This window comes from Oncorhynchus gorbuscha, linkage group LG02 (genome assembly GCF_021184085.1).
Source record: "Oncorhynchus gorbuscha isolate QuinsamMale2020 ecotype Even-year linkage group LG02, OgorEven_v1.0, whole genome shotgun sequence".
In the NCBI taxonomy this organism is placed as follows: Eukaryota; Metazoa; Chordata; class Actinopteri; order Salmoniformes; family Salmonidae; genus Oncorhynchus; species Oncorhynchus gorbuscha.
Window position 1 is genome coordinate 32,765,142 of NC_060174.1, and position 15,147 is coordinate 32,780,288.

At 41.6% G+C, this 15,147-nt stretch overlaps 1 protein-coding gene across 3 annotated transcripts in view; it reads left to right on the plus strand.

Moving 5' to 3' along the window:
• The window catches only part of LOC124000967 (talin-2-like), a 152,040-nt gene that overhangs the window by 35,012 nt on the left and 101,881 nt on the right, over positions 1-15,147 (plus strand). Inside the window, exon 2 of one of the 3 annotated variants that reach the window (XM_046307615.1) lies at positions 8,152-8,200. The exons of the other annotated variants lie outside the window; for them this stretch is intronic. The gene's annotated coding sequence lies outside the window, so the exon portion shown is untranslated. The remainder of the gene's footprint in view (positions 1-8,151; positions 8,201-15,147) is intronic. 3 annotated transcript variants of the gene reach the window in all.

Below are 15,147 nucleotides of genomic sequence, written 5' to 3' on the forward strand. Positions count from 1 at the left end.
TCGCCAGTGAATATGCTCTTCAGTTCTGATCAGACCACATATCCATACATGTGCAGATTTTGTTGATATTCTTTGCTAGTTAGCGAGTTATTAGCCCAGTTAAGTATAGGTCAGCAATGTGTAGTTACTGCTTCCTACAAGAGCAGAAAAAGGTATAGGCTAAATTTTCAAGCTGTCTTTGTAAAGCAAGTCAAGGGGCAGTGTTTTTTATTTTGAGATGGCTTGAATATTTAAATAAGGCAATAGGCCGAGGGGTTGCCTACATTGTCTAATTCTCTGTATGGTAATAATGATTATTTTTATTTTGAAAAGTGGTTTCTTGTGTCATACAACACAATACAATGCAATTTACAGTCACCTATTTTACCCATGGTGTTATAGACAAAGTAAAAAATCATTACATTAATGCATAATGTAAAATATAGTCCTTCATTGAACACTGCATATAGGCTACTGTAGGCTATATCATAGAAATCAAAATCTTTTTCCAATGTTATGGGATTTGCTCCATTGGTTTTGTTGTTAGGCCTACATTAATGCATCACTGTTTATGGCTGTAATGACAGGCTACATTTTCTCAGTGCAGGTGCACGCATGCATGTGCGTTGGGGGTCACAAGCTTTGAACCACTTATTAATTTGGGGTCGTCGGTCAAAAGGTTTTAGAACCACTGAGTTAGCAAACAGATTGGTGATTTGCTGTACAGCTATAGGATCGGGTGCAATATGCAAATGTAAGATGTAGGGAGAGTGGATTGCCATAAATAAATATGTAGCTCAAAAACAAGTTGGTGATTAAGAATATTACCTGTTTACTTTTGCAAGCTCACCAGCAATGGGGCATCAAGCTACAATTACTAGCATAGGCATGCTGGTATTTTGTTATGTCAAAATTGCTTGAACTTGATACTTTACATATGAAGCTTGCATTTGTAGAAAGGTAGAACCCTTTCCTTAAAGGGTTCTACCTGGAACCCACGAGGCTTTCTCTTTTTTCTAAGAGTGTAGTTGAACAAGTCATTGCATGTGCGCGTGTGTGTGGGGGGGTCGCAAGCTTTAAATCACTCCTTTTTGGCTGGTCAATACGTTTCTGAGTGACAGAGTGAGAGGCTTTGCATAGGTGCTTTTTTTTGTTTGTTTTTTGTCAGACTGGGAAAAATATCCCGGAATGTAAATAACGTTATTAACTGGTTCCCATGCTTTTAAAATAACTTATGTTCCGGAACAGTATAGATCACCTTTGTTTCAGGTTCTCATTCTGTTCCTCTAAAATGTTTGTTATTTTATGGTTTTCAGTTCTGTTCCCTGAACCAGTTCCTACCCCTGCTTGTGACTAGAATAATAGTGACTTGGTCCCACCTCTGCATTTCGCCATGGGGCGTAAAGAAAATGCACTTTTAAAGGAGGTTTTCTTCAGTTCTACACATTTTGCATGCCCCTGTGGTGAGGGTGAGAAGACAGATGTGGAGGTCCAGGAAGTGAACCAATCAATATGTGCTTTGGTTAGTTGATACAACTCAATTGACATTACAAAAAATACATTCCATTGAATGAGCCCCATCACTTTAAAAAATTTGAATGAACATTCTACATTAAATTATTGTACATGCAGGCAGCCATAGATGCGGTAAAGGTCAATCGAACTCGACCAAAACAATGTAATTGCCATAGAAATACGTGGCGGAAAGGGCCGTGGGGGAAAGATCCTGAGTCTCCTCATTACCCCCAGCTATTGTTTATAATGTATGTGTATTTAAGACTATGTTGAGGTAAGAATTGGAGTATGATGCATGTATGGAGGTGAACCCCAACACATGCTCATGTCATTGTTACCAATCAACTGCTTTACAGTTAAAAACGACTAACACCACATATTTTTGTATGCTAGGTAAGCTAATCGACCTGGCCGGGGTATCCTGGAAGGATGTTGATCTCATCCCGTCAGTAGAGGATGCCTGTTTTTTTTTAAATGCCTTCCTCACCTTCTTAAACAAGCATGCCCCATTCAAGAAATGTAGAACCAGGAACTGATCTAGCCCTTGGTTCTCTCCAGACCTGAGTGCCCTTAACCAACACAAAAACATCCTATGGCGTTCTGCATTAGCATCGAACGGCCCCCGTGATATGCAACTTTTCAGGGAAGCTAGAAACCAATATACACAGGCAGTTAGAAAAGCCAAGGCTAGCTTTTTCAAGCAGAAATTTGCTTCCTGCAACACAAACTCAAAAATGTTCTGGGACACTGTAAAGTCCATGGAGAATAAGAATATCTCTTTCCAGCTTCCCACTGCACTGAGGATAGGAAACACTGTCACCACCGATAAATCCACTATAATTGAAAATTTCAATAAGCATTTTTCCACCTGGCTACCCCTACCCCGGTCAACAGCACTGCACCCCCACAGCAACTCTGCCCAAGCCTTCCCCATTTCTCCTTCTCCCAAATCCAGTCAGCTGATGTTCTGAAAGAGCTGCAAAATCTGGACCTCTACAAATCAGCTGGGCTAGACAATCTGGAACCTTTCTTCGAAAGCCAAATCAACAAACAGATTACCGACCATTTTGAATCCCACCATACCTTCTCCGCTATGCAATTAGGTTTCAGAGCTGGCTATGGGTGCACCTCAGCCACGCTCAAGTTCCTAAACAATATCTTAACTGCCATCGATAAGAAACAACACTGTGCAGCCGTATTCATTGACCTGGCCAAGGCTTTCGACCCTGTCAATCACCACATCCTCATCGGCAGACTCGATAGCCTTGGTTTCTCAAATGATTGCCTCGCCTGGTTCACCAACTATTTCTCTGATAGAGTTCAGTGTGTCAAATCGGACGGTCTGTTGTCCGGGCCTCTGGCAGTCTCTATGGGGGTGCCACAGGGTTCAATACTTGGACCAACTCTCTTCTCTGTATAAATCAATGATGTTGCTCTTGCTGCTGGTGAGTCTCTGAGCCACCTCTACGCAGACGACACCATTCTGTATACTTTGGACCGTGTTAACAACCATAACAAGCATCCCTCACTCATGCTGACAAACATACCCTTGTAAAACTGACCATCCTACCGATCCTCGACTTCGGCGATGTCATTTACAAAATAGACTCCAATACCCTACTCAGACTACATCCAGTTTGCTATCACAGTGCCATCCGTTTTGTCACCAAAGCCCCATATACTACCCACCACTGCGACCTGTGCGCTCTCGTTGGCTGGCCCTCGCTTCATACTCGTCGCCAAACCCACTGGCTCCAGGTCATCTACAAGATCCTGCTAGGTAAAGTCCTCCCTTATCTCAGCTCGTTGGTCACCATAGCAGCACCCACCTGTAGCACGCGCTCCAGCAGGTATATCTCTCTTGTCATTCCCAAAACCAATTATTCCTTTGGCCGCCTCTCCTTCCAGTTCTCTGTTGCCAATGACTGGAACGAACAACAAAAATCTCTGAAACTGGAAACACTTATCTCCCTCACTAGCGTTAAGCACCAGCTGTCAGAGCAGCTCACAGATTACTTGCACTGGTACATAGCCCATCTATAATTTAGCCCAAACAACTCCCTCTCCCCCTACTGTATTTATTTTGCTCCTTTGCACCCCATTATTTCTCTCTCTACTTTGCGCATTCTCCACTGCAAATCTACCATTCCAGTGTTTTACTTGCTATATTGTATTTACTTCGCCACCATCGTTTTTTTTGTCTTTACCTCCCTTCTCACCTCATTTGCTCACATTGTATACAGACTTATTTTTCTACTCTATTATCGACTGTATATTTGTTTTACTCCATGTGTAACTCTGTTGTATGTGTAGAACTGCTTTTCTTTATCTTGGCCAGGTCGCAATTGTAAATGAGAACTTGTTCTCAACTTGCCTACCTGGTTAAATAAAGGTTAAATACTTTTTTTTTTTTAAATAATAATAATAATAATTAAAGCTAACCAGCTTATATGAACGAGAGTTAGCATTTAGCAGTCATTTCTTCTTAACCTGAGAAGGGACAACTTCTACAGGTTATGCAGCGAAAACAGCTAAATATATCCAAATCGGTCCTAAGCGACCACATTGTGGGCCTTTTACAATACATAAATCATGATGAATTTGACGAATATCCACTTTGTTAGATTAGATTTGTTGAATATTGTCCAATCTGGCCAATGGAATGCATTCCATTGACTCCTTTACCACGTCTATTGTAAGTGGACCTAATGAGTTTACCAGTCAAATTGCCAGTGTTAGAGGTTCCAAGCCCATTATATCAATCATGTGCTCCAACACCTTGCTTGTTTTAGCAAGGAGTAACAAAGTTTAATCATGTTAAGAGTCCATGTTATTGCAGAAACTGACTCAACCGCACGAATGCCCAGCCGTCCCGTCATCAGGCAGCTGTTTTTGTTTGAAGAGAAATGCATAGAAAATACACATTGTGGTGTAGTTTGGGAACCATTCCAGTGACCAGTTTGTGCATTTAAGGGTTGTGGATTGACTGCTGAAAAATACATTGAGGCAATGTTCTAAAACATTGATCAGTCTTTCTAATGGGTGATAATTCCATCAGAGATGTCCTCCCATATCAGGATGTACTACTCTTGTTCTCTCCTGGGTTAGCTCCATTCAGCCCATGTCAAGACTGGGCTCTTCTCCCATTTTTCTCCATTACTTTTAGTGCTTAACGAACATGTCTTTCTCCATGCTGGCTCTTTATCCCTCCCAGGGACATTAAAGGAATTAGAAATCCTAACAATTTTATGGATTTATCTTAGAGATGATGAGAAGTTGGCTTCCAGAATGTGCACCATGGGCAGGCAAGCCTCCGGTATTCTGCAGATGTGAGGAATGGACTGTTTGAAAACTTGTTCCCCGTCAATGGGTGCTTCACTGTGCAGAGGAGGCAGTGTGCAGAATTTATTGACACTGCACTGTTTCTTCTGGAGAACAAAATAATCGCCATAATATAATCGTCTCTACCACTTTCGTTTTCTTTGAGGGTTGTTGACATAGTATTTTAGTGTGTGTTTATTACATTTTTTACCTAGTTGGTCCACTATGTATACTTAATAGCCAACATAGTTCTTTTGATAGATCTTTGGGTAAAAAATCCCCTATGCCCAAGTAAAATGTTTGTTCTGTCGACCATCAGGAATTGTCAGTAGTACTATTGAGAGCCCTCCTCTAAGAATACTGTTTAGAATGTATATAGGACTTTATAAACTGGGTGGTTTGAGACCTGAATGCTGAATGGCTGACAGCTGTGGTATATCAGACCATATTCACAGGTATGACAAAACATTTATTTTTACTGCTCTAATTACGTTGGTAACTAGTTTATAATAGCAATAAGGCACCTGGGAGGTTTGTGATAAATGGCCAATATACTACGGCTAAGGGTCCAGGCACACCACCTCGGGCCTTATTGCTTAATTATAGCCTATACAAAGCAACTTGGGAGAGAAGCACCTCTTTGCTATTTTTCATATTTGGACAATACAGAATATGAGCAAAATGTGTGTCCCCAGTTTTGTTATATTGTTTTAACATAAACATACTGTATTGCATTGTCCTGCCACTTCTGCCTCTTATAGCATGTGACACACTAATCCTGGAGACTGTTGCATTTCTCTCTAACCAAGCACATTTAGTCCATTACTGTTATCTCTCTACCTAATTTTTTTACGTAATTTTGCCAGTTTATGAAATGTTGTCTTGCATACTGAATTGTGCATGTAAACTGTTTGCATTTATGTGCTTTATATCTCATATGTGGAGTTTAGCATCCATTGCCAGTGCATTCTCACCATTGAGGCATAGAATTCCCCCAGCTCTGATGAGACCTTTTCATCTGCCTCTGAGGGAGTAATGGAGAGAGGATGGCAGGCAGCAGCCTGATTGTCTGCATGTGTGTTTGCTGCTGTGCATTCAGCAGTCTCTAAGCTCATTACAGTAATCAGGTTAAATAGAGGGGTTCAGGGGAGCACTTGGCCTCAGGCATTCTTCCTGCAGCCTGTGTGCCTGAACCTGTGATGAGGGGAGTTCCTATCTCTGACCCAGTGGAGAACCCTGTCCTGCTTTGGCCCTGTCCAACTTCTAATGATCACCTCAAACAGCCTTTGTGTGTGAAGCATGCACACTGTGACATTCAACTGCACCCACGCTGTCATAATGATTGCCTTGTAATTGTAAGGCCCCTCGGAATCAGACATTCCTCCGCAAGTGTGTGATTGTTTTCTAACACTACCCACTCACAGTGACACATTTAGTAAATACGCAATATTATCCTCTGTAATTACATCCTTTTTTTCGGGGGGGGGGGTCAATTAAGAACAAATTCTTATTAACAATTACCACATGGCCAATGAAAACTGGGATGTACGGTGCATTAAAATAATATAACAAAAAATATTTGAAATAACAGGATAAGACAGACATCACAACACAGAAGGATGGGTAAATAAATAAACACAAAAGTTAATAGAGAACAGTTACAGCACAAGGAGAACAGATATCACAGCAGGACAGAAACACATGGCAACAACTCAGCATTTAGTGAAAATGTTTATCTTGCACAGATTAAATCATTGAAAAACCGTTGATCATTTCACAGCTAAGCTTTTAGCTTACCTAGTGATGTTACCTTTTGAGCTGTTGGGAAATCTTAATGTAATATGTCTATGTTGTTTATTTTGTTTTTGTCTCAGTATGCATTACTGGTCAAAAGATTTAGAACATCTATTCATTCAAGGGTTTTTCTTTATTTGTACAATTTTCTACATTGTAGAATAATAGTGAAGACATCAACACTATAAAATAACACGTATAGAAATGTGTAGTAACCAAAAAAGTGTTAAACAAATTCTTCAAATAGCCACCCTTTGCCTTGATGACAGCTTTGCACACTCTTGGCATTCTCTTAACCAGCTTCACCTGGAATGTTTTTCCAACAGTCTTGAAGGAGTTCTCACATGCTGTGCACTTGTTGGCTGCTTTTCCTTCACTCTGTGGTCCGACTCATCCCAAACCATCTCAATTTGGCTGGGGTTTGGGATTGTGGAGGCCAGGTCATCTGATGCAGCACTCCATCACTCTTCTTCTTGGTCAAATAGCCCTTACACAGCCTGGAGGTGTGTTGGGTCATTGTCCTGTTGAAAAATAAATGGCCAAACCAGATGGGATGGCGTATCGCTGCAGAATGCTGTGGTAGCCATGCTCGTTAAGTGTGCCCTTAATTCTAAATAAATCACAGACCGTGTCACCAGCAAAGCACCCCCACAGATGTCTGTTACTTGAATTCTGTGAAGCATTTATTTGGGCTGAAATATCTGAGGCTGTAAACTCTAACAAACGTATCCTCTGGAGCAGAGAGCTGCATAGGGCTTGATGGTTTTTGCGACTGCCCTGGAAGAGATGTTAAAGTTCTTGAAATGTTCCGTATTTACTGACCTTCATGTCTTAAAGTAACAACGGACTGTCGTTTCCCTTTGCTAATTTGAACTGTTCTTACCATAATATGGATTTGGTCTTTTACCAAATAGGGTTATATTCTGTATTGCCCCCCCCCCCCACACACACCTTGTCAATGCACAACTGATTGGCACAAATGCATTAAGATGGAAATAAATTCCACGAACTAGCTTTCAAGAAGGCACACCTGTTAATTGAAATGCATTCCAGGTGACAACCTCATGAAGCTGGTTGAGAGAATCCCAAGAGTGTGCTAAGCTGTTGTCAAGGCAAAGGGTGGCTTTTTAAATAATCTCAAATGTAAAATATATTTTCATTTGTTAACAATTGTTTTAGTTATCACATGATTCCATGTGTTATTTTGTAGTTTTGATGTCTTCACTATCATTCTACAATGTAAAAAATAAAGAAAAACCCTTGAAATGAGTAGGTGTTCTAAAACGTTTGACCGGTAGTGTATATAGTAATTACTTTTCCATTTTATGTTACTGTGTCATCTAAGAATGCACTGAAGATAAACCACACACTGCTTTGCTTGATCATTAAATGTATGTTTTGAGACAATTATGGCTCTTATGGAATGGTTATGGGTTGTCTTTCAGTAGGAGAATTTGCTCTTCTGAGAAGTGGTGATTCAGCAAAATTGTCAGCCGTGCATATTTCCTTCCTGTAGCTTACTGGGTCTTTGTTTCTTTCCAGCTGTAAAAACCTGCTTAAATCCTTGGCCATTTTATGATTCAGCAATAAGGTAAGGCTTTGGTATTTTCTCTCTCATCAAGGGAAATCAGCAGTTGGGGTCTTCCTGGGGCATACATCTATAAATATACAGACAACCCTGAGGCTGAGGACAGGAACAAGTATAAGAACTCTCACTTCGACCCCTGCAGAGTCATCAAACGGGCAAAAGGACAATATAGGAATAAGGTGAAATGATATTACAAAGGCTCTGACACCTGTCGCATGTGACAGGAGCTACAGTCCAATACGGATTACAAATGAAGACACAGCCATGATCTGCCCAACAATGCCTCTCTACCAGATGAACTCAATGCATTTTTTGCACGCTTTAACAACACTGTGCTGTGCATGAGGGCCCTCAGTGACCCAGAGGACTGGGTGATCTTGTCTTTAATCAGGTCAACACTGGCACAGTATTCCAGGGTGTGTTCTCAGAGCATGCGCAGAACAGCTGGCAGGCATATTCACGGTCATTTTCGATCTCTCCTTGTTTTAGTCTGTATTCCCCACATCCCTAAAGCTGACCACCATCATTCTTGTTCCCAGGAACTGAGGCCTCATGCCAAAAATACTACAGTCCTCTTGCACTCACATCTGTAATCAAGAAGTGCTTTGAAATGAAGGTTATGGCACACATCAACTCCATCATCTTAAATACCTGAGACCCACTCCAACTTGCATACCGCCCCAACAGATGTATAGATGATGCAACCTCAGTTGCACTCAATTGCCCTCACCCACCTAGATAAGATGAATACCTTAGTTGCTGTTCATTTACAGCTCAGTATTGAACACCATTGTCCCTTCCCAAGCTTGTCACCAAACTTAGGACCCTGGAACTGAACAATTCCCTCTGCAACTGGATCCTGGACTTCCTGACGGGCAGGCCCTAGGTGATGAGGGTAGGCAACATCGCCTCCGTCATGCTGATCCTCAACACGGGGGTCCCACAGGGGTGTGTGCTTAGTCCCCTCCTGTACTCCCTGTTCACCCACAACTGCGTGGTCACGCATGACTCCTACACGATCATCAAGTTTGCTGATGACATGACGGTGGTCGGTGACAATTTGACAGCCTACAGGGAGGTGGTCAGTGACCTGGCAGGTGGTGGTGCTGGGACAACAACCTCTCCCTCAACGTCAGTAATACCAAAGGGCTGATCGTGGACTACAGGAAAGGGGGAGAGGGGGCAGCTTCAAGTTCCTCTGTGTCCAAATCACTAAGGACTTAAAATGTTCCACGCACAATCGTAAAGAAGGAGCGACAGCGCCTATTCTCCCTCAGGAGGTTGAAAAGGTTTGGCATGGGTCCTCAAATCCTCAAAACCTTTGACAGCTTCACCATTGACCGCATCTTGACTGGCTGCATCACGGCTTGGTATGGCAACAGCACAAACCTCGATCACTTGGCCCTACAGAGGGTGTTGCGGACAGCCCAGTACATCACTGTGGCCTAGCTCCCTGCCATCCAGGACTTCTTTATCAGGCAGTGTAAAATAATGGCCCGGAAATTGTTAGACTCCAGCCACCCAGGCCATAGACTGTTCTGTCTGCTTCTGCATGGCAAGCGATACCGGTGCATCAAGTCTGACACCCAACAGGCTCCTCAACAGCTTCTGTCCCCAAGCCATAAAACTGCTAAATAGCTAACAAAATGGATACATTGTCTCTATGCACACTCAGAGGACTCTACACACTCACACACACACACACTCACACTCGCTTCATTTACTCACACATAACATGCACATATTTATACTGACTCCACACACGCATACACACTCACATACAGTCATCATATACAGTACTTTGCTGCTACTCTGTTTATCATATTTTGATGCCTAGTCACCTTACCCCTATACGTCTATACCTTACCTCTCACTCCAGTATCCCTGCACATTGCAAATATGGTATTGGAACTGACCCTGTATATAGCTTGCTTATTTCTCGTGTTATTCTTATTTATACATATTTTTTCAGTGTGTTTTCTATCTTATGTTGTTTTTAGTACTACATTAGTTTTTTTCTCAAAGTTGCAATTGTGATTTGGGTGAACTGTTGGAATCATGGAAATAGAATGATTATACTAATTCTATAGTTAAAATATAATATTGGGCACATTGAATACAGTGTTGTTTGACATGACAACCAAGGAAAATGCCAGAGACGAGTTAGGGTAGAAACCAAAGTGTTAAGTGTTTTCTAGGGGATACTATAATCTTTGGCTACATTTGAATGTTTTCATCTTACCTAGTTCATGTTAACATATTCATGCTTTGCGTATTCCTCTTCGATTTAGAAGATACAGTTGCACAAACATGCTGATTTTAGGTCAACACCGTCGTTGGTGTTATCAGGCTGCATTGCTAATTATTACTAGCCAGCTCACTAGCAATCAGCATTAGTGGCTTACACAACTTAGGCCAAACTTGCTACGAAAAGACAAACTAGATGTTTGCAGAATAAAGAAACACAAACTAATAGTGTAATTATAGAATGCTAGTGGATTTATATTAAGAAGTAAAGTGGAAACGGCATTGTTGTCATCGACATTGTTGCCTGTGGTGCATTGACCATGCAGACCAAACGCATGTGTCTCGTGGTCAAGGAACAACAAATGCGCTCCTTGAATGGGGCGAAGTAAACTATAAAAATGGACGTTACACACGGCGTATCACATTTCACAAACCAAACATTCAAATACAGTTATAGAAGGTAAAATGTAAAAAACAAACCAGTCCGTGCATCAATACCGGTATATCGTTAAAAAATACAGTATACCACCCAGCCCTAGTTGATGGTGAAAAACCCAGCAATGTTGAGGTTCTTTACACAAACCGGTGCGCCTGGCACCTACTACCAACCCCGTTCAAAGGCACGTAAATATTTTATCTTACCCATTCACCTTCTGAATAGCACACATACTATACTGTACATAATCCATGTCTCAATTGTCTCAAGCCTTACAAATTATTCTTTAACCTGTGTCCTCCCCTTCATCTACACTGATTCAAGTGCATTTAACAAGGGACATCCAATAAGGGATCATAGCTTTCACCTGGATTCATCTGGTCAGTCTTTGTCATGGAACGAGAACGTGTTCTTAATGTTTTGTACACACTCTATATTTTTTAAATGGCAGTGATTTGCATATAGGGGAAACACTGACAATTGACTCATGTCAAGAATTATATTAAGTAGCTTTTGTTAGTCTTTGCTTGGGCCTGTGCTGTGAGTGAATGTCTGACTGCACAGCAAAGGCCTTTAAGGGTTGTCTCACTGCACGGCGCCGACAGAAGCCACCTGACCTGGGAATTGCCCCAAAATGTTGTTGCTATGGTAACCTTCAGATGTGAAGCATGAAATATGGTGCCTGCGAGTCCTTAACTAAGCGTGGCAGCATCCTTCATGTGCTCGAATCCCTAATCGCTGGACAGAGGAGGCAGACTCAATGCTGCAGGACTGTTTTGAGAAAATTGATTGGAAAATGTTCAAAGATTCATCCCACCAAAACTCATCCATCAAACATTGAGGAATATCACAGGAATCTCACAGGCTTCATTACGAAATGTGTTGATGATGTTGTACCCACAATAACAATCCGGACATACCCCAACCAAAAACCCTGAATGAAATTCGTACCATGTTGAGAGCCCATACTGCAGCATTCAGTGTCAGCAGAATGAACCCTGACAACTCGGTGGGTCAGGGCAAGCAGGTACGAGCGACGCAAATCCATTAGGGGTGCAAAAAGACCATGCAAACTCAAACTTTAATCAATATTTACCAACTCAGACTCTCGACACGTGGTAAGGACTACAGGCTATCACTGACTACAAAGGCAAATCCAGCTGTGTGGTTCCCACCGTAACCTCCCTCCAAGGAACTTAACACATTTATGCTCGCTTTAAGGCAGAAAATAGAGCCATTCAGGAAGGCTCTCACCGTTCCGGATGACCAGGTGCTTTCTCTCTCCGAGGCTAACATGAGAAAAACCCTCGCGTGAATACTCACTAAGCGCAGGCCCAGATGGCATCCCTGGCCACGTCTTCAGAGTGTGCGCTGACCAGCTGGCGGGCGTCTTCTCAGACATCTTCAACCTGTCCCTGTCCCAAGCTGTAGTCCCCACTGTAGTCCCCACTTTCTTCATTCATTGCACCCCTGTCATCATTAAGTGCTTTGAGAGGCTGGTCATGGCTCATATCTATGCCAGGCACACTGGACCCACCAGAATTTCCCTACCGCTCCAACAGATCCACGGAAGATGCCAAGCAGCCAACAAGTGCTCAACATAACTCATTCAAGACTGTTGGAAAAGCATTCCAGGTGAAGCTTGGTTGAGAGAATGCAAAGAGTGTGCAAAGCTGTCATCAAGGCAATGTCTCCTTTTGAAATATCTCAAATATAAAATATATTTTGATTTGTTTAACACTTTTTTTGGTTAGCACATGATTCCATATGTGTTATTTCATAGTTTTGATGTCTTCACTATTATTCTACAATGTAGAAAATTGTAAAAATAAAAACCCTTGAATGAGTCAGTGTCCAAACTTTTGATTGGTACTTTTGATATTCTACTGAGCCATTTTTACTTTATTTTCATTTTCTTATCTTGAATTTTTTGTTGCGGTGTCGAGAAGGAGCCTCGTAATCATTTATTTGGATGGTAAATACCATGTGTATCCTCTACATACGACTAATAAAACTTGAAACTAATCCTGTAGCTCGGTCCAGCCACCAGCCCTGTCCTGGAGTGGCTCATTTGTACTCTCCCCTACAGCACATCCACATAATCACCACACGTTAGCTCTCCTCAGATGACTCTTCAGATCTAAAGCAGGTGTTGCACAATGACTGTGGGAGTCTAATCATGGTGATCAGATGTTTTGGTGGATTTCTGCTGGATGTTTGTTTTTCTTAATCAGAAACAGGGCTAGGCCTAGGGTCTGGTCGCAGGGCATAAATGCAGTTGAGGGGAAAAGTGCTTAAAAGGTAGTTCTGATGACCTAGATGACTCTCAAAATGTGTGAATTGCAGTTCACGACAGTATCCAATTATGTGATGGAGCTGTATGCCAAGGAGTTAACACAATCAAGTAGATTACCTTTCCTCTCTGATACATTGTGGAAGCTGATATTTTTAGGGAGTTTCTCTGTTCTTTTCATAAAGTATGTTTGGAAATGTGGCCAGCACAGGTCATTGGTGCTCTGGTTGGTGGGCTTGAATCAGAGGGAAAGCGTGGATGCTGGCAGTGGAGTTAATGGTTCTCAGATGTCCGCCTGTGACACACCCAGACCCCATCTGAGACTAATGATAAGAAAAAGAGGTGAAATCATATGGGTGAAATGCTCAGTAATTGGGAGAAGGCTATGTTCTTCCTCATTCACTCAGTTTCTGCCATATTGTGTTCTTGATGTTTTGCTAAAACGTGTGTTGTCAGATGTTGATGAACATGGTTGGTGCTAGTTTTCACTGAATACGAAACATTCATGTTACATAAAACAAGTCCTTATTTCAAATGAGAGTATTGGCAATACCGAGCTGTCATGGTAGGAATGGGAATACATGTCTTTTGATATTTTGTGTGTCCTCTAAAGGGATTGTATATGGAATATTGGAGAAAAATAAATCAGCCAAGTGTGTCTTTGCGTAGCTATCTTCAGAAACGGCTTCCAGTTTGTCAGCAGGCCTCCAGCACACGGTACCCTTTAGGAGAACTTTCTGAAGTGGATAATATTTTGTAGCAGGAGAAGCTGTTTGTTTACGCCTTTCCCAGACAATTTAAACATTTGATTCTCCTTTGCTCTCAGACCGTGGTGCTGAGAGGAAAACAAAGCTGCTAGAAGTGGCATAGAGATACTGTGTGTTTGTTGACCAATCATGAATCATTTGGAGAGGGAACATACAGTAAATAGCTGTCTTCCTAATTGCGTGTGTGGAAAGGAGTCTTGCCCGAGTACCTTATCTGCTGGCCGGCTGGCTGGCTGTTTTGTGAAGTTTTGTTTGGTTACTTAGCCTCCAACTATGTGTAAGAAAGTTTTACTTTGTTTTCAGACCAAGTGAGTCCTGTGAGAAGATAATTACTCCACAGCAGTGATCGTCTGTACAAGCAGTAGTAGTGTCTAGATAAAAGGACAGGTCATACCAGCCGAACACCAAATGAACAGGGATCCTCTCAAAGCAGTGGTTGTTACTGTTACCTTCTCACTTCTTCAGTTTGTTCAAAGTACAGAAATAGCAGAAGGTCTCAGGTTATTAATACAATGTATAAACTTTACAGTTTTATAATGCACTCCTTCACCAAGCACCCTCACTGAAGCAGTAAAACCAATATGGCAGTTTTACTGATGAGTGTTTTTTAATTTTTCAGGCACACTTTGTGAAACTGGATCAGTCATCCTTTTTAATCTATTTTCCTGCCTCTGCTTTCTTCTATTGTTTTATAGCAAGTTGGCTCATACTGAACGTACACAGTTAAGTGCTTATTTTAGTGCTTTTACAGTGAATATAGCTCTTTATAATGACATTGTTTATCTGACATTTGAAAGCAGACTTTGGTTCAAATGTTAAAAAGCACAGCAGTGAATATTTTTATAAGGATGACCTTGCAGGCAGTGGCAGCTCTGAACCTGTGGTAACAGAAGTGGCCCAGCCTGCTCCCGCTGTCCATCCTTATAAGTCCAGGAAAAGGTGGGCAATGCAAAGTCAGTGATGTGGAAACAATGGGCCAACAACATGCCCTCCCCCTGAACTTCTGCCTTCAGAGACTAAGAAGGTTTGACTCAGTTATGATGGTTTTTATGATTAATAAAACATTCACAAGGACATTGTCTTTGAGTGTTCCAAATACAATATGTTAACTATATCCAAATACAATTGGTCAAAAACAGACATGTAGATAAGAAAGGGATCCACAACAGTATTTCAATATTTCATTTGTTCACCTTTATTTAACCAG